The sequence below is a fragment of the Eulemur rufifrons genome, chromosome 9 (assembly GCF_041146395.1).
Source record: "Eulemur rufifrons isolate Redbay chromosome 9, OSU_ERuf_1, whole genome shotgun sequence".
NCBI lineage: Eukaryota > Metazoa > Chordata > Mammalia > Primates > Lemuridae > Eulemur > Eulemur rufifrons.
Genome location: NC_090991.1, coordinates 4716876 through 4740526, shown reverse-complemented (window position 1 = coordinate 4740526; position 23651 = coordinate 4716876). Strand labels below are relative to the sequence as shown.

The 23651-nt window shown below is 55.1% G+C and overlaps 1 protein-coding gene across 1 annotated transcript in view; it reads right to left on the bottom strand.

Annotated features, from left to right (window-relative positions):
* RAI1 (retinoic acid induced 1) overlaps positions 1–15794 on the bottom strand; it is a 119324-nt gene extending 103530 nt beyond the window's left edge. The window contains exon 1 of the mRNA XM_069481907.1: positions 15616–15794. The gene's annotated coding sequence lies outside the window, so the exon portion shown is untranslated. The remainder of the gene's footprint in view (positions 1–15615) is intronic.
* Between the last annotated feature and the right edge of the window lie 7857 nt (positions 15795–23651).

The window sequence follows — 23651 nt, the reverse complement described above, 5'->3', positions numbered from 1 at the left end:
GTGTGGTCTTTCCTGCCTCCCCTAGCCCTCCAGCCCCCTCACAGCTGGCTCCGTGGCCAAGAAGGGCCTCAATGCCTCCACAGTTGAGCTGGCCTGGGGGATGTAGGTGGGGGAAGGGCTTGGTGCTCCTTCCCAGCCCGACCACCCCGAGGCTGGTCTGCAAAGGTATCGGTCCCGGGGGGCCTTCGGCAGCCTCATTAGGAACTAGTGACAGACACATTGGCTACTATGTTTTGGGGGGTGGGGAGTGGTCCCAGGGCTGTTACAGGACTGCCAACTACTTCCTCAGCCACTGGGCCCCATCTGTGCCAGGCCTAGGCCTGGGGGAAGGACAGAGACAATGCCTCAAATGCAGAGTCCACCCCACCCCTGGGACTTGGGGGCCTGAAAGTGGGAGTTTTCCCTTCATTTCTTGTTGTTCTTGAGTCCTGGCTGGACTCAACTCATTGAGTGGTGGTGGACAAACCCCAGCCTGCTCTGTGCCTTGGCCATTCTAGTCCTGATGGTCTAAGTCAGCCATGAGCCACCCAGCTCATGTGTGAGGAGCCACAGGCACCTGGGAACCCACCCACTGTGTGACAGAAAAGAAAACTGAGACTCAGGGATGGGTGCGGGCTGCTCCTGAGCTCGGCACTGGAGTGGGAGCCCTGCTCTGCACTGGGGTCCTGGCTGTGCCCCCTCCAGACCCCGGTCTCTCCATGTGTGAGATGTGGGCCTGGCCCACCTTGACCGCCAAGTCCCCTCTGGTCTCTGAGCAGAGACCCAGTTCTTCTGGAAGAAGGTTGGGGTTGTCAGTGTGCCTTCAGCCCCCTAAGCCTGTCCTTTTTGGACCTGAGGCCCAGCCACACAGCAGTCACACGCCAAGGTTTGCCAAGCACTTTGTTCTTCCTGGAGCCCTGAGCCTGATGGAAAGGCAGATGCCCTGGCAACTCAGCCAGTGGCCAACGCCCTGGGCCATACACCACAGGACGTACACACATACACATGAACACACAGAGAGATACTGAGCCAGGCACACACAAAGAACACATGGCCTGCTGCAGATACCACAACATATGTAGGCACCCATGACACGCTCAGACAAACCCACCCCTCAGCTCATTTGCCCAGCTCGGACACAGACACACAAACAACCACACACTGGTTCCAGTCACAAACACATAAATATCTAACAGCATAGCACCCCCCCTTATACACACAAAGTCACATATTGCTTACATGTACACACACACACACACACACACACAGGCACACTCAATAATCCAACACAGAAAGATTCAGACACATGCCTGAATACACCAATCATACAAGAGCCATCACCCCCTCCATGTAATACCCCCGGAAAAACCGACACAGACGCACTGCACACACATAGGCCCCCAAACCCAGGAACACACAGACACACACCCATCTTGCCACTTGGTTAAATTCCACACACAGGCAGCACCCTGTCCACAAGAGCAAATCCAGATAAATAAATCATGTTCAGAGCATCAATCTCAGCCCCAACCTGGCTGCCTCCTCGATACAGGTAAAGTGAAACAGGTCTTAAATATTTTATAAATGAATAAACCTGTTAAGAGAATATAATTTACAGGGCCATTGGCTGCAGGCTCACAACATCCCTCCCTCCTCATCTTTTCATTTCTGAGAGCACACACCAGCGGTGGCAGGTGGTGGCCAGGCGGGCCATGGCATGTCTATGCCACACCCACTGCCCCTCTGCAGGGCCATTATTCCGGAGGAAAGGGGCATTCTGTGATTTTTCCCATCCACTAAATCCAGCTGCCACTTAGAGACAGGGCCCTGCATTCCCTTGTCTCTTCAGTTTTTTTCCCCAAGCCTTGGATCCTTTTAAATGCCAATCCATCCATCCCTGGCAACTGTGATTTCGAAGGCCTATTTCACACAGGGCTTGGATGTGTTAGAATTGAACTGTCCAGGAATGAGGGAGAAGATATAGGCCTGGCAGCAGAGGTGGGCGGGGGCAAGGGCAGCTGGGCAGAGGTAGGTTGTGCCTGGTGCAGACCTGCATGCCTCCAGGGAGAGGCTGGAAGAGGGCCTGAGGAGCCCAGAGCAGCAGAAACCAACTCTGAGGAAGTCAAACCATATGTGGGTCACAGGACCAACAAGGGGCCTTTGGGTCTGGGTGTGGCCAGGCAAAGGAGGTCCTGGATGAGGCTGAGGTCTGAGACCTCCCTAAAACCTTGCACATCTGGCCCACAGTAAAGCCCCTTGCTGTTGGAGCCTGGATCTCAGCAAGGGGCCCTGAGTCTTCCATGTCCCACCTGCCTGGTCTGGTGAGAACAGGCAGCTTCTTGGGCCCCTAGCAAGCAGGATCCCCTGGCCCAAGCTGCTTATCAGAGGTTTCTGGCAATGAGGAAGGACTCCTTGGGGGTCCTGCAGGTAGGGAGAGGATGAACGAAGTCAGAAAGTGAACACCCAGCCCAACATATCACTCCCAGAAATGTCTGTTTCATTTCTGATGCTCTCCCAAGATCATGGTTCAGGAGTGTGTTATACAGCATTAAGTGAAAAAAGCAGGATACCCAAAGGTGTAAACATGAGTGATGGCATAACTAAAGAACACAAAACATAAAACTCCATGAATGGGGTGAGGGTGGGGATAACAACAACTGTGGCTGCCTTTGGAAACTGAGAGTATATTTTCTTTTGATTTGTCATATTTTCAAAAAGTCTATAATAAGCCTGCCCTCCTTTTGTAGTGAGGGGGAAAAGCTATTAAAAACCCTCAAGTGCCTTACAAAACCAAATATATAGCATGACTCCATATTTTATAATTTTATTTTTATCATTAAGTGGTTTACAGAAATACACTGACAGTGGTTATGTCCTGGATTACAGGGGGTTTTTACTTGTTTTCCTGTACTTTTAGATTTTTCTACAACCAACATATTAATAATCTGATGATTTCTATTAAGAACAAAATGCTTGGTTCTTTTTGACGGCAGGCCTGAGTCCCTTCTGCTGCAATCAAAGCCCATTCTCACCCTCCCTGTGCGTGTGCCCTAGGTGAGGAAAGAGAAAGGCGAAAGGACAGCTACTCAGCCAGCACACAGCCTCCATTCCAAGACTCAAAGGCCAGCATTAAATTTAGCTGCCTGCCCAATACAGGTGGCAGGGGACAGAGGTCATCTGAGTCTGTGCCTCTTAAGAGGAAAGGGGAAAGAAGGCAGCGGCAGAGTGAGCAGTTGGGGACTTAAGGCACGAGAAGGCCGCGCTGGGACAGGGCAGCGTTGGAAGGAGGGCAGGGCTGGGTTGGCACCAAAGTTCCGGAAGAGGCTGCCCCCAGGGCAGGCGGGGTGCCAGAGCTCAGGAGGTAGGAATGTGCTTCCTGGCCAGACAGCCCAACGGCTGCCAACTAGGGGAGGCCCGTGCTCCTGGGCTGGAGGGAGGCTGGCTGGGGCTGCAGGGGCCAGGCCAGGACTGGGTGAGGTGTGCACTCCTGGCCCCCTCCTCTTTCTGGCCGTAGGGCAGAGAGTAGGCCCCCACTGGGCCCATGGGCAGTCCCAGGGAAGGCAGGAGCTGGAGGCCCAGAACCTGCAGCTAAGGAGCAGCGTGATCCCCACTTCCAACACCTCCACCCCCGCAACAGGAGGGGGGCGCCATGTCCAGCCTCCCCATTATCCTGGGGCCCAGCCCTGAAGCGGCTTCCCTAGGCTCCTGCTGGGCTCACTGAGCAGACCTGTCCCGAGGCTAACCCACACAGGATCTCACTTATCCTCCCCAAACATCCATGGAGGAAGGGAGGTTCAGGGAGAAGCAGTGCCCGGCCTGGAGACCCTGCGAGCACCGATCGCTGAGCCGGCACTACAAGCCATAACCCAGGGATCATCGTTCCCGTAAAAAGCCCCGAGCCCGCCACGGGGCGGGGCTGGGGAGGCCCCGCCCCGCGGCCCCGCGGAGCATGCCGGGCCGGGGCGCTGCCATGGCGACGCGAGCGGCCCGCCCCACCCCGCGCGGCCGCGACACCCCGGCGCTCGCGGGCCCCCTCCCCGCGTCGCCGTCGCGGGCCGGGGCCGGGGCCGGGGCCTGTGGGACCGCGCCGGAGAGGAGGCCCGACGCGGCCAAGATGGTGGGCGCCGCGGAAGGGAGGGGCGGGGCCGGGCTGGCAGGAAGCGCGGGTGTTTGCCCTCTCGCCGCCCCCTCTCGAGGTCGGAGAGAGGAGAGGAAATGGCCCTGGAGGCGATCGTGGAGCTGCCTGCGCGTCTGGCCTGACAGCGCCCACCTAAGCCTTCCCGCGAGGCCCGGGCCCTCCCGGCGCCCAGAGAGGTGGGAGGCTGCCCTCGATGGAATCCAGAATATGACACACACGCCTCCAGAAAAGATGGCCCCTCACTCTGTCCACAGGAAGGCCCCCAGTAAAAACGGGGTAGTTTGGTTCCCCAGTCTCGGGGGTGAGATGCCAACCTCTGTCCACCTACACTCAGGCATCTGATATTGGACAGGGAACCTGTAATCCCCGCAGCACGGCTGGCTCCCTGTCAAAGCCTCCAAAGGGCCCTCATCTCTGAGCAGAAGTCCTGCCCTCCCAGGAGGCCCAGTGAGGCTGGCAGCTCCTCAGGGAGACCCTGATTCCCTTTTATTTTGTGTCTTGCCGTTAATGAGGGGGCGGGGAGGGGTGGCAAGGGTAGGATGGGAGCTGCCACCGACTGGGCCAGCCCAGATGACTTTCTTCCTACGTATAAGTCCTGCGTGTGAGTGCCCAGATTAGGTGGGCAAACAAGTCCAGATCTGTTAACGAGTGAAGTGGCAGAGCTGGGACTTGGCCAGGCTGTGTCTCCAGATGCCTGTCCACACGTAGTGGCACTCCCTGCCCCCTGGCCGCTCAGCCTGTGCTGGTCCAGCCGCCTATCTCTGGCCCAGGGCAATGGCCTGGTCTCTATCCCCTCGTCCCCTCCTCCTCCACCCCTATCACAGGCCTGGCTTCCCTTCTGAGACGTCAATCTGCAGCCACACAAAGCCCTGTTTGTTTGCTTTCTCTGCTGCTCCCCCTGGATCCGATGTCTTTCTCCGCTACCTGCCGGTCTGGCTTCCTCTTCAAGCTGCCAGCCCAGCCAGCTGAAGGGAAGGAGGGGGCGGCCATTGCTGCAAGCCCCGCCTCTTGGCCACCCCATGGTTTCTAGAATCCACCTCCTCAATGCAAGGGGCTCCTAGCCCGGTGGCCCGACCGACGACAATGGCTTTGGAGCCCCCTTGGTGCATCTCAGAATGTAGGGTGCCAGCTGGGTAGAGCAGGAGAGATGCCTGGGGCAGGGGGAGGGAGCTGGAGAGGCCCAGCCAGCCTCCCCTCTCCTTTTGTGAGCAAGGCTTGTTTTGTTTGTCAATCAGGAAGGCTGCCCCAGCCTTCCCAGCAACCCAATGGCTGCCAGGAGATAAGGAGATGAATGGGACCAGGAGGGCCTAATCAGAGGAGGTGGAGTGATGAGGCTCTGGTTTCATGGCCCCCACCCGCCCCTCACTCTTGAAGGACTCCCAGGTATCCCAGGCACTGGAATGAGGGCTTACAGGTTGCACTGGGGGCCTCACTCAGTGGGTGCCCTCTCAGCGGCCACCCTGGGCAGACACCCGGGCAGATCCCTCTGTGTGGCAGGCACCCATTGCAGTGTCTTGGGAAGCACTACACAGTCAGCCTGAGCTGAAACAGGGCTTTCACAGGCAAAGAAAAATAAACACCCGCATTCCACACCACCTTCTCTACCTGCAGAGCAGAGGGAGTCTGCCCTCTCTCCCCATTCAAATAAAGAAACCCAATACTGATACAGCACAGAGATACCGCAATCTTGCCTGGCTCCTACCCAGGGCTCTTTTATTGCACCCTGCCAAGCTGGGTGGCCCAGGGACCTGCCCGGGCCTCCCACTTCCCCTTCCAACTTCTTCCTTGCTGAGTTTAACCCTTACAGCAACTCCAGGATAAAGGCATGATTATGCCCACTTGATAGATGAGGAAACAGGAGGCTCTGAGAGGGAAAGCCACATAAACAGAAACTGCCCCAGTCAGAATGCAAGCTCATGGATGGCTGACTCCAAGCCTTAAAAACTTCCCATCAGGTCACAGTATTATTGCACAGCCAGGGATGATCTCCTGAATGGATAAGTGACTAACATGAGGAAGGCAGTGAGCAGCAGGCAGGGCCTGGCTTTGGAGCCCAACAGATGTGGTATCTAATCCCAGCTCTGCCATGTGGTTGCTGTGTGACCTCAAGCAGGTCGCTTAACCTCTCTGAGCTTCAGTTTTCTTCATAATCCATATAGGGCAGTTAGTTAATAAGGCTTACAGAGGACCACTCAATGCCCGGCATAACAGCAGGCATTCATCCAATGATGGCTTTTCTCTACAATCCCTTTCAGCATCCAAAGAGACAGATATTCATTGATTAGAGGAACCAGGACTTTCCCACCTCTGCTTTCACCAGCTGATCCTCCTGCCCAGCACCACCTCCCACCATTTCTGACCCTCTCAGAGGCCAGAGGATGCCAAGCTGAGCTCCCCAGGCTCCTGTCCTGCCTGGGAGATCAGGGCCTCTCAGTTTAATTAGCCAGGGTGGGGCCCCCCAAGGACAGCGTCACCCCAAGGAAACAAAGCTAGGTCCATCCACATCCTGCTGGACTCAAGAAGAGACAGCCAGTGAATTAAGTCTGATTTGGCAAAACATGTGTTTTTAGTGCTATTTCGGGCCACGGTGGGGATTTTCTGTGCTTGTCTCAAAGGTATCATAAACCAGATTCCTTCCCACCTCCCCCACCCCTATCTGTGCTTGAAATGAAAATATTGTTCTTCCTCTTCTCCCTTTTTTCCTGCTTCTCTTTTCCGCCTATCAGAGGGATACAAATGACAGAAAGGGCAGACGCTGGGTCCCAGGCTGTAGGGCTGCACCTGGGCCCCTATAGGGTACCTCTACCCACCCACCCACCCACCCACCTGGTCCCCCAGAGCACAGCATGGCGGGGGGGGGGGAGTGTAGCTCCCTCAGGCCAGACTAAAGGGGAGAACACCTCCCCTCCTTTATCTTCTCCCCACCTCTGGAAGCTACTTCCTAGGTCCACTGAGGCCAGGTCTTTTTCTGGTGTCTCCCAGACACACACCAGGTACAAGGCAGCCTGCCCTGCCCATGACATACCCTTTCACTTTCTGCCTCTGAGCCTTTGCCTGGGCTGTGCCCTCACTGGAAAGACCTCCCCCAAAGCCTCCCCTTAAAGGAGTGGAAAGCCCTGTATCACTCTCTCTGCCCTCTGCCTTTTCCTTCTTAGCTCACAATTACAATTAAATCCATACCTATGCAGTCATTTTTGTAATGGCTGCTCAGTCACCAGGCTGTCCCAGGGCAGGGCTTCCCACCCCCTTGGCACTGTGGACATCTGGGACCAGCTGGTATGTTGTTGTGGGGACTGTCCTGTGCATTGTAGGATGTTGAGCAGCATCCCTGCCCTCTACCCACTAGATGCCAGTGGCGCCTCCCTAGTTGAGACAGCAGAAATGCCTCCAGACATGGCCCAAAGTCCTGAGGCACAAAATTGCCCCCGATTGAGAACTACTGCTTCACGGCCTAGCACAGTGTCCCCTGGAGTAAGTGAATGCATGACTGACCCCTCTAATAGAACAGTTAGTTTGTATTTTACCTCTTAACACAATAATGCACAAATTTCATTTTCCCTAGCAGACTAGAAGCTTCCAGAAGACAGGCCCATGTGACCTCAGCTGTGTATCAATGCTGCTTGCCCATAACGATTTGCTGAAGGAGTAACTGTCAAATGTCAGAAAGCTCCAGACCAAAACCCCTTTCTGGTCGTCTCCCACCCGTTCCCTGCCAAGCCCGCCCCATGCCTGGATTGCTGGGTGACTCTGCTACAGCCGCTAAGCCTCTGGGCCTCAATGTCTCTCCAATCACTGTACAATTCTTTGTCCTTTTGGGCTAGTGGGAAGTTTACAACCACACATCTCCAAGGAGCTGTAGCCCCTAAGAAGAAATCTTCCAGGTGGTTTTTATATTTTTTAAGAATTCTCATTCTCACATTGCCTCTGGGCTATTGTCAAAAACAATGGAACCTGAATCTGAGCAAGAACTGGACCCAGGCCAGGCACGGTGGCTCACGCCTGTAAAAGTAATCCTAGCACTCTGGGAGGCCCAGGCGGGTGGATTGTTTGAGCTCAGGAGTTCGAGACCAGCCTGAGCAAGAGCGAGACCCTATCTCTACTAAAAATAGAAAGAAATTATATGGACAACTAAAAATATATACAGAAAAAATTAGCCGGGCATGGTGGCGCATGCCTGTAGTCCCAGCTACTCAGGAGGCTGAGGCAGGAGGATTGCTCAAGCCCAGGAGTTTGAGGTTGCTGTGAGCTAGGCTGATGCCACGGCACTCTAGCCCAGGCAGCAGAGTGAGACTCTGTCTCAAAAAAAAAAAAAAAAAAAAACCACAAAACTGTGAAATAAGTACTATTATTTTCACTATTTGAAGAATGAGGAAATGGGGGCTCAGTGAGTTTGAGGGATCTGCCTAAGGCCACACAGAGGCGGCCTGGTGGCCTCTGGCAACTGAGGCTGTCTCAATCAGAAAACACTTTCGGGGCTGGGCATGGTGGCTCACGCACACCTAGAATCCCATCACTTTGGGAGGCCAAAGTGGAAGAATTCCTTGAGGCCAGGAGTTCAAGACCAGCCTGAGAGCAATGTAACACAGTGAGACCCCGTCTCCACAAAAAATTTAAAAATTAGCTGGGTGTGGTGGCGCACACGTGTCATCCCAGCTACTCAGGAGGTGAGCCAGGAGGATCAGGATCGCTTGAGCCTGGGAGTTGGAGGCTGCAGTGACCTATGATTGCACCACTACACTCCAGCCTGGGTGACAGGGAAAGACCCTGTCTCTTTAAAAAAAAAAAAAAATGAAAGAAAGAGAACACTGGCCTTCTATACTTGATACTAGAATTCTTTCTCCAAGTGTCAAGCCAATCTGGTGCCTTATTCCGGGCGAATAAGGCCTCACGGGGCCTCCCCATCACCAGGCCCCCGCAGCAGAACAGAGAAGCAGCTCCAGGTCACCGCAGGGGGGTCTGAATCAAGGGGTCAGGCTGCCTGGGGCCTGCTTTCTGGGTGCCATCCCTCACAGGGAAGCTCTGGCTGGGACAGCCTCCCCCAGCACCACGCTGGTCTGTGAGATTCTTCAGGGCAGGAATAAAAATGACCACAATGAGGAGGAGCCATTCTCTGGCATTTTCTACGCACCAGACACTGTTTTAAGTACTTTATCTGTATGAACTCAGATGTATTAATTCACCTAACAACCCTACAAGGTAGATTCTAACATTTCCCCCATTTTACAGACGAGAAAACTGAGTAAAAGAGATAAATAACTTGCCCAAGCTAGTCAGTGGTGAAACCTGGATCTGAACCCAGGCAGGCAAAGTCCAAAATACACCTGTGTATCCACGATGCTGCGTTAGAACTGCATCTCGTTTATGGCTGTGTTCCCAGTACCTTGGTGCCCAACGTGTGCTTTGTGAATGAATGAATGAGTTACGGTTATGCTGCCACCAAAGTCGCAAGTTACTGGATGCTTTCTTGGGGTCTACCCACACCATCGGGGCAAAGTCCTTCTGGATACAGAAATCCTGGCCGGTAAACTAGTAAGTCCCACCTGCACCATGTGTAAAAATACCCCCTCAATCCATCTGCCTCAATCTGGCTAGAAAAGAAACAAGCACAAAGCTCCTCATTTTGGCCAGTGTCACCGCAGGTAAGTTTTAGAGGTAACCTGGCCTGAATGGAGAAAGAACAGTAACAGCCATCTCTTCCACATGCGAAGTCCTTTGGCAGTATGAGTAGCACCCCAGCAAGGCACGAGTGTTCTGCACCGGCAACCAGGAAGGGCCTGTTCTTATCCCTATTTTAAGGGGGGTGGGGGGTGGAAATGGAGCCTCAGAGAGAGCAGCTGGTACCTGGATTGGAACCCAGGCTGGCCTGGCCCAAAGCCTGTGTTTATGACCCCAAGCTATAGGACCTCCTTGCTTTCCAGATCACAGAACACACCATCATCACCTTTCACGCTTGCTCTACTTCGTGTTCGCATTTTTGACAGAAGAGGAAACTGAGGCTCAGAGAGGGAAAGTGACCTGCTTGGAGCAGCAGCTGGAACTCCTGATTCCAAATCCTATGCTCCTTCTCCTACCCCAGCCCCAGCGTGCCCTCCAGATGGGCACAGTCTCCAAGAAGGCAACTCTAGGAGAGCAAGCCCAAGCTCGGCTCTGCATGTTCTCCCTCAAGCCAAGCCCCCCAGCTGTGGGCCTGCAGATGCTCTGAGTGAGCCCTCTCCACTGGGGTACCCAGGCCCTCATCCCCGAGGAGTGGGGACGTGGGCCCACAGGCCATCTGTCTGACAGCAGTCCACCCTCCCCTAACTTACAGATGCGATTGAGGCCAGAGAGGAGAGGGGAGGTGCCCCACTAGCCTGGCTTCCCACCCCCACAACTCCTTACAGTGCCCGGCCCTGCCCTGTACCCCACTGCATCTCTGCCCCTCCTCTCAGGACACACTCCTGCCAGCATCCTTGGCACCTTCTCTGCCACAGCCTGCTCACTGTGCAAAAACTGGGTGCTCATCGTCCACCTGGCCCCTGGACTTCATGGGCCTTGAAAGTCGGACCACAGGCTGCTCACCTCTGGTGCCCAGTGTGAGCACAGGGCATGTCTGCTGAACCAACGGACAAAGCCTGAACGTCCACCAGCACAGAACCCTGGTACGCCTCGCCGCCTTTCCTGGTACTAAGCTTACCGTCCAGCAACGAGAACATCTCCCTCTCTCCTTCCCTCAGCCCCCACCTCCATTGATCCCAGCCCCACTCACGACCCCCACATCCCCTAACCCCCACCCTGCCTCTCTGCCCCCAAGCTTTCCTTTTCTCCTACATCATCTCTCCCGCCAACTCTGCTGTACCCCTGCACCATACGCACGCGAGCATGCGCACGCACACACAATTCAATAACCAGTAGAGCAAAATCTGTCCTTTGCCAGCCAAGCCCCAACCTGCACCTCCAGTCCTGCCTCCCTCCTCTCTGGTGTCACATTCCAATCTCAGATCCCCAGTGACCCACCAGGAACAGGGCACAGCTCTGCCTCAGTCCCTGGGGAAACAGGATGAGCCAGTTTCTCCCAGCCCCCTCAGGGAGCAGCCTGGGGGAGCTGGCCCTGGCTCCCCAAGCCCCTCACCCTACTCAGCTGAAGTCTGACAGCACAGAACCCACAAAGAGTGCACACCCTTGCTAGGACTGAAGGGGCCCACAGGAAGCAATGTCCGGGTTCTCACCCACTCCACCTCACCTGGCCCTTCTGCCAGGAAGCATTTCTGAGCGCCCTGTGTTCTAGGCCTCGCCCTTGGCGCTGGGCCGGAGAGAGGAAGGAGACGTGCTTTCAGGCCTAGATGCTTAAGCCTCGTGGGGAGGCCAGACACTGACAGAACTGCCGATAATTCCGTGATAAACGCCACGCCAGGGGTATAGACAAAGGGAGATGACTCACTCTGCCTTGGAGGTCAGAGGAGGAGGAGGCAGGACGTCTGCTTTGGTCTTGGGAGGCAGGGAAGAAGGGGAGGGCATCCAGGTGGGAGGAACAGCCCAGGCAAACGCACAGAGGTAGGGAGGCACATGGCAGCGCCTAGAGAAGGAGGGTGGGTTGTGGCAGCAGGTGACAAGGCCTGAATGATGGCAGAACAGGCAAAGGACACCTGAAAGGTCCCTGGGCGAGGGGAGGACTACAGATGGGACCTTTATTCAGAAAGCAGCAGGGGCCCTGGAAGTGCCCCGAGGGTCCTGGGAGGGGGTGGGATGGAGGCAGGGAGGCCAGTGAGGATGCCGGGCAGCGGCCTGGCCTCTTCTGCCACCATTCTTTCTGAGCCCAGGCCATAGCCCTGCCACCCTCCAAAGACTTGCTCTGCTCCTTAAGCCCCCTCTGCCAGGAACGTCCCACTCCTTCCTACCAAACCATGCCTGAAGCACCTGCTTAGAGCCCCCTTCCCTCGAAGCCCCAACCTCCGCCAAGACCCCAAATCTGGCCAAGGTATTATCTGGATCTCCAGTCACCCACTGGGCTGTGACCTCCTTGGGGGGGTTGTTTCCTGCTTGGACCCTGGCACTAAACACAGGACTTTGGAAACAGTGGGTCCTTGAAAATCCCTGTTCCCTTGGGCCCAGCGCCCACAGGACACTGTTCCCACAGAGACACGCTCTGTGTACACCGTTGCAGTTACATGCGCCTCCTCCCTCCCTGTGGAGCCACACATTGGGCCAGAAAGGAAAAAGACACATACATGCCATGGCCACAGGCAGCTGTTAAAAGCCATGAGATACAAACGTGGGTTGCCATAGAAATAGAATAATAAAAATAATATGATAAAGATAGCAATGCATTCCTGCATTGATCGGGAAAAGCACTGTTCTAAACCTTACATGCATTAACTCATTAAATCTTCACATTAGTCCTGGGAAGTCCATGGTGTTATTCTCCCATTGTATAGATGGGGACACTGAGGCACAGAGAAGTAAATAACTCATTCAGTGAATGTGGTGGAGCCCAGAGTCAACCCAGAGCCTTGCCCTGAAGCATCTCACCCTATAACCTCTCCAAGACAAATGCAGAGGAAAAAGGAGGTCAGAGTGAGAGTCACCAGTGTATTCTTGTTTGGGGGAAAAAAAGCTATGTCTGTACTGGTATATACAATGCATGTATACATTAAATGCCTAGCAAAAAGTCTGGAAGGATCCATTCAAACAGTTAACCTGTGGGAGGGTGCCAAGGGAACTTTTACTCTACAAACTTCTGGGTTATTTACATTTTTTGCAATGAGAATATATCCATGTGTTACTTGAGTACTTAAAAAAGAGAAGAATTGCTCTGGGAGGCCGAGACGGGTGGATCGTTCGAGGTCAGGAGTTTGAGACCAGCCTGAGCAAGAGCAAGACCCCGTCTTTACTAAAAAAATAGAAAGAAATTATCTGGCCAACTAAAATATATATATAGAAAAAATTAGCCGGGCATGGTGGCGCATGCCTGTAGTCTCAGCTACTTGGGAGGCTGAGGCAGGAGGATCACTTGAGCCCAAGAGTTTGAGGTTGCTGTGAGCTAGGCTGACGCCACGGCACTCACTCTAGCCCGGGCAACAGAGTGAGATTCTGTCTCAAAAAAAAAAAAAAAAAAAAAGAGAAGATTTGTTAGGGTCTCAATTAATGTTTGGTGAATGACTAGATGGCAGATTCATTTCCAAGGCCTGTTTTTCAAACCCATCCATGGATTGTGAAATTAATTTAGTGGGTTGCAACCAGCAATTTAAAAGAAAAAAATCAAATAGATTAGAACAGAAAGTATCAGAGACCAGGAGACACAGTAGAGGAGTTATTTCACTAAACTTTTGTTTCAGTTATATATAGTGGGTGTGCATGGTATTGTGACCTAAATTGTATTTCTTACTATAAGTCACTGGCAGGAGTTTGAAAGCAAAGCCATCAGTCTGGGCTTCAGGGTCTAAAGAGTGAGACAGGGTCCCTGCCTACAAGAGCCTCATGGACCAGTGGGAGAGAAAGGCGGTTTCCCTCCATCCGGCAGAAGCAGGAGGGATGGGTGGCTGTTGGGAAAGGTTCTATTTTGCCCACTCCACAGTTGGCTTCTGGGGCCTGGATCACCCTTGATACATCCTCCTTCTCTCCAAGGCTTTTAACTGTGAGAGCTTTTGCCAGACTTCTGGGAGCGAGCCTGCCTGGAGATCAGAATGACTGTGTTCACTTCTGTGTCACCCAAAAGGCCATCTCTGCTTGCTCCTGGTCCTGGGCCCCATACCCCCCGAAAACTGTCAAGGGGGGAGGGGTGGGAAACTAGAAGACTTTCCAGCTTCCAGATCCCGAGGGCCGCATCTCAGGGAAGCCTCTGAAAACGCAGCTGTGTGGTCAGTCGGGAGGGGCCTCAACTCAGTCTGCAGCGAGGGCTGGCCCCCACCCAGGGTGGGCCTGACCCTGAGCACGGCGAGGTCTGCCCAGAGAATGGAGGGGGCGGTGGCAGGAAGGGAAGCAGAGCCCCCAGCTCTGGGCTCCCATCGCGCTGGCGCCTCCACATCAGAGCTCGCCTAGCCCACCCCGCCCCCCTCCCAGGGCAGCAGACAACTAAAAAAAGATAAAATAAAAAGAAGTAATTCCCCTGCTCTGACGTCAGCGCAAGGTCTTAGCCCGGCAATGGCATGAAACTGGATTGCAACCAGATGTAATGCCCTTGAATTCTCAATACACCGCTGCCTTAGGAAAGAAATAAAGAGAGGGCACTCTGGGTGGGAGGGAACAGTGCACGTCCCGCGTGGGCCTCTGAATCAGGGCCCGCTGAACCCACGGGGAAGGCGCTGCGGGAGGGAGCGAGGCGTGCTGGAAGCGCGGGGCCGGCTCCGCCATTCAAGCGCGCTGCCTCCCCTCCCCCAGCCCCCCAATAGCGCATTGTTACACTCGGTTGTCTCCATTCAGAGCCGAAGCCCCGCCGCTCCCTCGGGAGCGAGGGCTCCCTGGAGGAGGGCACGGCTCCGGCCCGCACTCCGGCCCCTGGCGTGGAACTGAGAAGGACCAAGATCCTCAAGAAGGGAAACCGCTCGCTGGGAAAACAGGCGCCCCAGGAAGCTGGGGCCGCAACGACCCCGGGCCTGGCTAGTGTTTCGCTTCCCCTCCGCCCCTCCCCAGAGGTCCCTGGTGCGACCACTCTCCAAATGTCACCCCCGCGTCCTGTCACCCCTCTGCCCCCACCACATTTGCCTCCATGTCCTCCTCCCGGGTCCACTGCCTACAAGGCGCAGCGGCCCAGCCCAGAAAAGGGCCATGGGGCCAGGGGCTTGGCCGCGCCGCTGTCTGGGGGGCACCAGGCTCGCGTGTCCGGTGCCCCCACTCGTGACGTCACCCCCGAAGGGCCTGCGCGCCCCAGGTCTGGCCGCCACGGAGCTCCCCCGTTCGTTGGGGGCCGCTTCCTGCCCGGCGGCGGGCCTGCGCACAGGCCCCAGCGCCGCTGCCCGGGTGGGGACACCGCGGAGAGCCCCGCGCGCCCCATCTCGCCACGCACGGCCCTTGTCGCCCCTCGCGGCCCTGACTCCCAGGCGATGGCCACGCCGGGCCCCCAGTCACGCATAGAGAAGTCAGCTCCCCGCCCCCCACCCCGGATGCACTCACAAAGCTCCCCTCCCGCGCCGCGCGAATGCCCCCACGTCCCCACCCCACGCTCTAAAGCACTCCACGCCTCGGCGCACGCAGAGCCCCCTGCCACAATCGACCCTCGCTTCTCGCGTCCCCACGCCCCGACCGGACCCCAGCCGGCCGCACACATCCTCCAGAAGACCCTCCCTCTGCCGCGGCGCAGGGCGCCCCCACCCTGCAGCTCCCCAGACGGCCATCCGGTGACCTGGCGCACCCCCCACACCACACAAAGCAATGACCCCGAGGACCCCACATCTCTACCCAACGAACGCGCTCGCCCGCCGAACCCGCTTCGACTCCTCTCCGGGCCGGGGATCCCGACACCTCGCGCCGCCCCCGCCCCGCGGTACAGTCCCCTGCGGCCCCGCGTCCCGGCGCTCGCTGCTCACCTCGGCGCCCGCGCTCACTCGGGGGCCCTGGGTCTGGCGCTGCGACTTCGCGGCCCGGAGGCCCGGGCGGCCATGGGGGTCAGGGCGAGGCGGCCCGGCCGGCCCGCGGCCAGGCAGGAAGGAGGGTGGGCCGCGGCGCCCCCTCCTCGCGCCGGCGCTCGGGCCGCGGGCAGGGCGGCCTGCTCGGCTCGCCGCCTGCCCTCGCCGCTGCCTCGCTCCAACTCGCCGCTCAGAGCCCAGCCGCGAGCGGGGGCGGCGCCCGGGGGCGCGGGGAGCCGGCGGCGCGGGGACCGGGCCCTGGCCGCGCACCGGCCGGCCTGCCTGGTGTCCGCGGGTGCCGCGGGGAAATGCGATCCCCTCCGCACAGGAAGAGCGGACCGGCGGGCGGGCGGGCGGGCGACGCGCGGGGGGAGAAGGAGAGCGAGAGCGCGAGGAAAAAAGTTCCCGGGCGGCCTGGCTGCGCTCGCTCGCGGCCCGGGCGCCAAGTGGGCCGTGCGCGCCCCGACAGCACCCCCTGGCGGCCCGCGCGCCCCACTGCGCTCACCCCGCCCGCCGGCTTTGGGGGAGGGGGCTTTGCTGTGGGATCCCGGAGCAGCCCTCGAGGACTCTAACGCCCCCGCCTGGGGACGCCGCGGTAAGGGGCTCCGGATGGGGGCTGGAACCCGGGCGGAGGATTTGGACCAGCATCCTGCCGTCAGGTGCTTCCAGTCTCGGGTCAGGCCCCCACCCTCACCCCACCCCTGGCACTCACCTGTGACCACCTATTTACAGTTTGAGAAACATTTTCGATTTCAAAATTGCATAGGCTGTACACAAATTTCTTCATTTGCTGGGCACCTGGCACCTTCCTGGGTGCTGAGGAATCAACAGAGACAATGTGGTCCCTGCTGTCATGGAGCTGGCATCCTGGCGGGAAGAGACAGACAGCAAACAAATGCTTAGATACATAAAGAAGATAATTTTAAAGAGCAGTAAGTGCTGGGAAGAAAATTAGCAGGGGAAGTGATGGATAGGGCTACTTAGCTGGGGGTGAGAGAAGGAGGCCTATTTGTGCAAAGATCTGAATCGCAGGAAGGAACTGCCATGAACAGAGGCTGGGGAAGAGCATTCTTCGTTTTCATTTATTTTTTTAGAGATGGGTTCTCACTATGTTGCCCAGGCTGGACTCGAACTCCTGGCCTCAAGTGATCCTGGCACCTCAGCCTCCTGAGTAGCTGGGACTATAGGTATATAGGTACATGCCATCACACCTGGCTGGGAAGAGCATTCGTGGTGGAGGGAATGGCAAGTGCAAAGGTCCTGAGGCAGGAGAGAACTTGGTAAGTGGAATTGTGAGGAGGCCATGAGCAAGGAGACAAATAGTGGGTAGATTGAAGTCAGAGCCACCATGGAAGGCCAGAGCCTGCAGGGCTGCAGAGGGCCTGGCGAGGAATTTGGTTGCAATTCTAGTGCTATGGGAAGAAAGGCATTGGCAGATTTTAAGCAGAGGGGTGTTGAATGAATGAGTGAGTGAATGAACGCATTAACTTACAGACTCCTGAGCCATTGCTGCTCCAAGGCTTCTGTTCAGCACAGCTCAGGTGGGAGCCCACTGCCCTCTCCTTGGGAAGCCTCCAATCCCACCCAGCCTCTGGGCTCTGTGGGCAGGACCCTATCCACAGCCCCATGGAAGCCATTTGCCTTTGGGGTGGGGGTGGGGTGGTCAAGGTGTCAGAGCTCCCAGGTGACCTGGGACAAGTGAATCCCCTCTCTCAAACCTCAGTTTTCTCATCTGTGAAATAAGGTATTATGATAGGTGTGGCGCCCTTATTCTGTCAGGCACTATGCCCCTTTTTGTACGGTGTCTTATTTGATCCTGGCAGCCCCCTGTGAGGTAGGCTCATCACATTTTGTGGAGGAGGAAACTGAGGCACAGAGTGGTAACGTCACCTGTCCAGGTTCTCAGGTTACAGTGACAGAACCAAGACCACCACCCATAGCCTTTCCACCAGGCTCGGCCACCAGTCTCCCAGAGCGGTGCAAGGGGCAAGGCAGAGCTGGACCACAACGTGGACTGCAGTGTGGACCGCGTTGTTTTAAGCACATAGGTTCTGGGGGAGACAGACTTGGTTCCTAAATCTGTCTCCCCTCTGCCCAGCTGGATGGCTTTGGACAAACCACTTATCTCATTGCATCTCAGTTTCCTCACCTGCAGAATGGGTATAGTAGTGTGCCCACCTCATGAGGTTGCTGAGAGGATTACCTGGGGTAATGTGTGTAAAGCATTTACCCAGAGCCTGGCATGCGGGAGCTGCTGTTACTACTCCAGGTGAGAAGCTAGACAAATGGGAACGGGCCCTTTCATCCATCCAGGGCCCCCTAGACCCCACCCAGCTGGTCTCCTGCCCTCCCTGCCTTGCCGTAACCTGCTCTCGGGGAGAGCCTAAGGGCGGGCCGGCTCTAGGAACCCAGTGGGGGCAAGCTGAGGAGGCCTCACTGGGGACTTCTCCTTCCCACACAGGGTCCCAGAGACTAGCCCCTCCACTCAGAGAGGGAGGGAAGCCAGCTGGAACCCCAAGTCCACCAGAGCCCGTTTTCTGGCCTTGGAATTAGTATTTTTTGTGTTTTGTTTCTTTTAAATACATTGGTATCAAAGTTACATGACTGGACACATTGGGCCCCATGCTCAGTACTGGGGGTAGGGGTTCACAGGCCTCCTCGGGGACCACGGCTCAGGCACTGCTTCAGGAGTCACTTTTGTTCGAGAAATTAGCCTTCCTGGATGGCAGCAAAGGCTGAGAGGAGGTGGCATTTGAGCCAGGCCTTGAAGGACGGGCAGGAAGGGAGCCCAGGCTGAGAAGAGGGTGGCTGTCTCAGAAAGTGAGAGGGGAAGGGACGTGCGTGCAAACGGAGAGAGCTCCAGTGAGGTCAAAGTAACTGCCATGTTTGAGCACCTACTGTGTGCTAGTTACCTTCCATGGGTATTAGATTCCTAGGGACGCTGTAACAAGTCACCACAAATTTAGTGGCTTCAAACGACACATACTTATTCTCTACAGTTCCAGAGGTTAGGAGTTCACGGGGCTACAACCAAGTTGTCGGCAGGGCTGGTGCCTTCTGGAGGCTCTAGGGGAGATTCTATTCCCGGCCTTTTCTGGCTTCGGAGGCTCCTGGCTTATGACCACTTGGTGACCTCCAGAAGCTGGCAGAGGCAAGAAAACAAATGATTGCTTCCATCACAGTTCCCACTTGGCCCTCCTGCCTCCTGTCATAGGACCCTCGTGAGTGCATTCTGGATAGCCCAGGACAATCTCCCATCTCAGCAAGACCCTTAATTTAATCACATCTGCAAAGATCTTTTTTTTTTTGAGATGGAGTCTCATTCTGTCACCTGGGTTAGAGTGCCGTGACATCAGCCTAGCTCACAGCAACCTCAAACTCCTGGGCTCAAGGGATCCTCCTGCCTCAGCCTCCTGAGTAGCTAGGATTATAGGCACACGCCACCACGCCCAGCTAATTTTTCTATTTTTAGTAGAGACAGGGTCTTACTCTTGCTCAGGCTGATCCTCCCACCTCAGCCGCCCAGAGTGCTAGGATTACAGGCAGAAGCCACCGCGCCTGGCGCCCCCCCCCCCACTTTTTTTTCACATAAGGAACATTCACAGGTTGCAGAGATTGGGTTAGGACTGGAGTTTTTTTGTGAGCCATTCTTCAACCTGCCACACCATGCTTTCTGTGAATGCTCCCTCATCACAACTCATTTTACAGATAAGAAAGCAGAGACTCAGAGAGGTAAAGTCACTCATTCAAAGTCACACAGCAGGTGAGTTTATTCACCCATTTCATGCTTATTTATGGAGTGCCCATTGTGGGTCAGACACTGGGTTAGACTCTGGGTTGCGATGTGAAAGTTACTTGTGAAAAGCACTGTGGTGCACAAGCATGCAAGGTAATTACCTGGTCCTGCCAAGGAATTCAGGGAAGGCTTCTTGGAGGAGGTGATCTGTGAGCTGAGCTCTCAAGAGAGATTTTCCTCTGCCTGCTTTAGCCAGGGGAGGCTTCTGAGCAAAAGAGTGCCGTGACAGAGCAGGGCAGCCATGGGCCTAACCATCGAGACTGCTCTGAATGACGCTGGCTGAGAGGACACAGGCTTCTTGGAGGAGAACCAGGAACTGACCAGGGTTCGCCGTCGGCAGAGCCAAGCCCAGCAGACTTCTGCTGTTGAGAACGCACTTATCGTCCTTAGCCGATGCAGGAAGGAGGGCGAGCAGGGGCGGGCATGCTGTGCAGCGCAAAAGCAGTAAAGACAGGTGCAGGGGACTCAAACGTGCAGCTTGAAGGTCGAATCCAGGCTGCTGAGTTTGTATGGATTGGAGAGCAGAGCAGAAAGTCTAAAAACTTTGGAGTTAAAATACCTTTAAGGAATCCAAGCTCTTGGGGGCCCTACCTCGACCTATTGTTCTATAACCACGTTTAAGTCACCTGGCTGACCCCCAAAGGCCTTTGAGTTTGAGATACCTTCCCTTGAGGGGTCAGGGGCCATAAGACTCCACATCCCAGTGGCCTTGAACTTCCGGCTCTGTTTTCTCACAGGTCAGAAGGAGATAATGTTTCCTGCCTCCAGGACAGAAAGGCCCCTGGGGCTGGAAGACACGGGGAAGGGAAGGGAGCTATCTCAGGACAGAATCCTGCACCCTGCCAGGGCCCGGGCGTATCCTTGGCCCACTCAGCAGAATGCAAAGGGCGCTCCCTGCGGCCAGGTATTTCGCCCAGCAGCTACCTTGGTAGGTAGACATCTCCATTTCAGTGGCTCCCTTGTTCAGACGAGGAAACAGACTCAAGGAGGTGAAGTAACTTGCCGAGATCACGCACTCATACCTGGGCAGGGAGCCTGAGCTCCTACCCACGCCGCCCTCCTGCCTGCTCTGGGACAAAAGCTCCCAGACGGAGTCTCCGGGCCATTCTTATACAACCCTGGCAGAGTGTGGGTGTGCAGCAGGACTCCTGTTAGCAAGCACGTAGCTAGCATTTATTTGGCACCTGCTATGTGGGTTTCAGTCTTTCTATCTCCATTTTGCAGAAGAGAACATAGAGGCCCAGGAAGGGGAGAAACACTCCCAGAATTGGTTGTTTTGGTGTGCAGAGCTGTCGGCCTGGCTCTCTGCCCACTCAGTAACGGAGAATGAGAGAGGAAGTCAGAGGAGAACTCCTTCCCCAGCTCTGCCACCTGCCGACACATGGCCTCGGACACCTCCCTGCTTTCTCAGAGCCACGTAGCAATACCTACCTCTTGGGCTTGTTGTGAGGACTTAAAAACACTTCACCACTGTAGAGCTCTGCACCACCAACCACTGCTGCTCCCACTCCACGCCCACCCAAATCAGCCTCAGCCACCCCTCCAGGGAAGACCAATGTGAATGTGAACAGAGCCATTTCTTGCAGAGGTCTTGAGAGTGCTCAGAGCCCCGGGCAGGAAGACTGTACCAGGGAAAAAGGATGCGGAGGCCAAGTTAGGGGAGCAGCAATGGGGGAGCAGAGAGGAGAGAACTTTGGGCTTCCTGAAAGGCATCTGATCTCCAGCAGAGAAAAGAGAGTGAGGAGGTGAGAGCCCTGCTTAGCTCCAGACGAGTTTGATCACTGTAGGGCGAGTGGGAATTCTGTCCAGTTCCAGGGATGCCCTGCAAGGAGTCCCAGACCAGCTGGCCCTGGGCCAGACAGGCATCACTAGGGTCCTCCATTCATTCATTCATTTATACACATTTATTGAGCCAAACCTTGTTCCAGATGCCATCTCCAGGAATGAGGTGATGTGGGTCCCACCACCCAGCACCCCCTGTCTGACATATGAGACAGACATTGGACACATTCTGGAGGGGGGCTCACTATCCCAAGTAAAGTGCCACTCTTACCACAAGTGCTCTTGCACTAGGAACCAACATTTCTTAGTAGATGGAGAAAAAACATTTAATTGGAATTTTGTTTTAAAAAATGAACTTAAAGCTATGAAAATACATACATTTTATCTTTTGCACAACAAAATTTATGTTGATGTGCTAATTCTTAGATCAGTGTGCTAATACTTAGTGCTACGGTTCGAATGTCCCCTCCCAAACTGATGTTGAAATTTAATTGCTATTTTGACAGTATTAAGAGATGGGATGGTTAAGAGGTGATTGGGTCATGAGGGCAATTGGATTAACAAAAGAGTAGATTTGTCGTGAAAGTGAGTTCTGCTCTCTTGAGCTCTCTTCCCCTTTGGCCTCCACTGTGGGCTGGCACAGCACGAAGGCCCTCACCGGATGCAGGTGCCACACTCTTGGACTTCCCAGCCTCCAGAACCATAGGCCAAACAAACTTCTATTGTTTGTAAATTACCCAGTCTGTGGTATTCTGTTATAGCAGCAAAGACAGACTAAGACACCAGGAGTGCAAAAAGTTACCTTGAGTAGCCATAGTTTTTCCCACAAAATTGCCCAGTGGTCCTTTTGGGGTCCTGACTACTCAAAGCCCTCATTTACCACAGCCCCCCGAGTTCTTTGGGCCACTCTGACTTCTATGACATCCAGATCATTTTCTTCCAAAGCACTAAGTCATCTTTCTGCAGATTGTTTAGGCAGGGCTGACCCAGCCAGACAGAGCTTTGATTTGTCAGCCACTGCATGTGAGACCCCAAGAGCTCTCCAACATCACTCTCATCAACTTCAGGACATTCTACAACTTTGGTCATTCTTGTAGGTTTCCTGTGCCATCAGCTTGCATAAGCGAACCTGAGACGGAAGAGATGCTGATGGGAGGGGTGGGGAGAGATGCTGGTGCCAGGTAGGGTGAGATGTTGGAGAAGGGGCTAAGTTTGTAAGTGGCCAGCACAGTAGTAAATATTAATATGTTCCTGTTTTAACAACTTTTGCTTCCCACTCAGATAACTAATGCTCAGCTACCAGGAACTCCACTTGTTAGGACCAGCCCCATCAGCCCAAGACCTCTTACAACTTGGAGTTCCATTAGGGAGGATAAAATTCCACCTTGTTTAAGTCACTATAATTGTGGAGCTCTGTTAAAGAACCTTTGTCCTACCTTTCGGTGGTCATTTTCCTGTGGGGAACATTCTTTCCCACTTTCAGCCTATGTTGTTCAGGCTGGGCTGACCCTACCTCTGGGATGCAGAGATTGTCATGTGACTCAGGTTTGACCAAAGTGCCCCGTTTGCCTGGCCACAGCAATTGGCTCAGGGATGGTCACATGACCCAAGGGCTCTGGGAGTTTTGCTGGAACCTCCGGGGTTGTTAGGCTGGTTGGCTGAGTCTGAGAATAAAGGCAACATGGAGGAAAGAGGTGTGAAGAGACCCAGAGACACACCCTGGGTACCTGCATCCAGCTGCGCCCGAAGCTCGGAAACCTCCGGACTTTAAGTTACTTGAGCCAATACATTCACCTTTCTGCGTAAACCGGTTTGAGTTGGTTTTCCGTTACTTGCCTCGGAGAGAACTGAGACTGTGTACCTGGAGAAATGGGGAGCAGAGGGGCGTTCACGATCCGAAGGACTGCCCCGGTCTTGTGTGAAGACACACAGACTGCGTGGCTCCAGTGGGTGGAGGGCCTGGAGCGGGCTTTCAGCTCTTTATGAGGAAGAAATTCCCACAGCTAGAGCTGTTCAAAGAGGGCCATGGGCTACGGGGAGAGAGAGAGAGAGAGAGAGAGAGAGAGGAAGCTTCCCAACTCGGGGGGTTTGCAGAGAGAGGAAAGATGTGATGAAGGCGACTCGAGCTGACCTGGACAGAGATCGTGTAATGAGTGAATATGACTTGGCACCTCAGGCCAGCTTTAGTGTCGAGCTGGGGCATGCCAGTCACTCCCAATATTTAATTATAAAATATTTGAAATATTCAAGAAGGTACAAAAAATGATTCAGTGATCACCCCTGAATCCACCACTGTCAGCTCGAGAAATAAAACCTCCCCAGTGCAGCCGAGCTCCTGACCACAGGCCCCTCCCCCCGTCCCACTCTGGTCTTTAAGCTTTGACTGCACACGCACGGGCCACGTACTTCAGAGGTCTCT